Raw genomic sequence first — 2,186 nt, 5'->3', positions numbered from 1 at the left:
CTCATTGAAACATGATAGCCTTACTCTTCTCGTCAAACCAGAGACCACAAATTTCTTTTTTGCTCAATTGCAAAATCTGCCGATGTTTGACGTTTACCTTTTACGAGAAGTTTTTGCATGGCAACTTCCAAGACATTGTTTTGCAAGAAATAGTCTACCTCGTTATCGATTGCTTTCGCTCAGTATCGAAACTAACGGACACACACAAGCCCAGTCGGCTGACAAATTCACAGCATGGTTCGCATTTCTGGTCTGATTTGTTTAAGACAATTTGAGGCTGGCTTTTCGGAGGCTAATGAACAGAGCTAACACTCTATTTATCTTCTCATCCATTGCCCTGCTTTCAGCAGATGACTGAAGCAAGACTGTGGAGCAAATATGATGCTGCGACACATTTCTCACGAAGCATTTCTCTCCTCAAGGGAGGGATGATATTTGTTAGCTGGTTAACAAGATGCTTTTGTCTGACCACAAAACAAACTTAAATGAGGAAAATCTACAGCTTATTCATATCAAATAGTAAATATTTTTAGCATTTGAAATAGATTAATATTTGGGGGGTTCTTATTAGCTGGTTTGTATTTTTGGGGGCATTATGACCCACCTAACCCCCCTATAATTTACGCCCTTTATAATATGAGACTAAGAAGTGGCAAATCTCTCTCCATACACAATGCATGATGTTTCTTCGCAACCAACAACTCTGACCTTCTGTGTAAAATAAACATATGCAATACAAATTGATATACATGCACACAGATCTTTATTTGTTTGAATGTTTTATTATTACTATTATTATTGTATGCAGTTTTTTCGACAGACATAGCGTATGATTGTAGCGGTCGTAGCGGAATTACGCAAATACAAATAACTGGATATATCATTTTTAATTTGTCTCATAAATGATGCGGCTATAAATGAAGGTTTGCATTGGCAGAGGATGGAAACTGAAACTAGAGGGAAGACAGCATTAGAGAATACATTTAAAGTATCCATTTGCTAGATGCATTTCAGATGACAAGAACAACATTCAGAACATACCTGAAAAGGTCATTGTTATTAATTGCTGTAGCCAGATGCTCAAAACTCCTCCACTGCAGGCTACTTTCACAGCTCAAATGCTTAAGGGTGATTTCATGGAGACCAACTAAAGGCAAAATAAAAAACCTAATGACCAATCTGCCGCTAACGAAACTTATGTCAGTTGTGGTTGGTCACGGTCTCTAGTCCTCTCTCTCTCTCTCTCTCTCTCTCTCTCTCTCTCTCTCCCTCCCTCTCTCTCTCTCTGCAGCCAAAACCCCGCCTCCACCTTTCATCATCTCTAACGCTCCCTGTTTGTCCTCTATGGCATTTATTGATGTCTCCCGTTCAGCGATGGAAAGATTTACTGCATCCACTACCTGATTGCCAGGTGTCGAGACAGGGCAGGCGGGCACGCCAGAAACCCCCTCGGCTACGCCCAACAACAAAACCCCTGACATTGTCATTGAGATATTGTTTCACATGGTGCACTGATTATTAGTTCAGCTTGGCCGAGCAAAAAAAAACAAAAGAAGCTTGCAATATAGGTACACCTGAGTAAAGAGTCCGACTCTTGTTACCTTCATTCTAAAAGTGTTAAAACACTTTAAACAATGGGCTGCATCTTATTTACATCACTTAAGCCCCGGAAATGTATTGGGAAGGACGAGGGAACAGTTTCAACAAAGTATCCAATGAGTGGGTGTTGGGAGACTTTGGAATTGAACCCAGAACCGTTTGGGTTTCTAGGAGTTGAACACCCCTAAGCGCCAGACTTTCATGCACCCTGGTTTTATCGATCCTGAAGAAAATGCCAGTTGTGATTTGGTTGAAAACAAGGTCACAGGATCACTCCCGGGCATTGACTTGACTCGTAAAACCCGCATAATGCCCGTCACCCCCACACCCCCTCCCTGCCGCTCTCTCCCATCATTTGCCGCGCCTCCTTTATGATTATAGCACATATTTTATACAATAAATCCTGAATGACATTGTCATTGCCTTACCCTGCCTTATCATTCATCACTCAGAAATGAAAATGTCAACCACATGACATCACAACGCTCATAGATTCATTTTTAATTTGAAATGGAGAAGAAGAAAAAAACAACATGAAATCAATAGTTAGAAGAAAACACCTATAAACAATAAAGAAGGCATCTGAA

Source organism: Pollachius pollachius (genome assembly GCF_949987615.1).
Source record: "Pollachius pollachius genome assembly, chromosome: 11".
Lineage (NCBI taxonomy): Eukaryota > Metazoa > Chordata > Actinopteri > Gadiformes > Gadidae > Pollachius > Pollachius pollachius.
Note: the sequence above shows the minus strand (reverse complement) of the source record.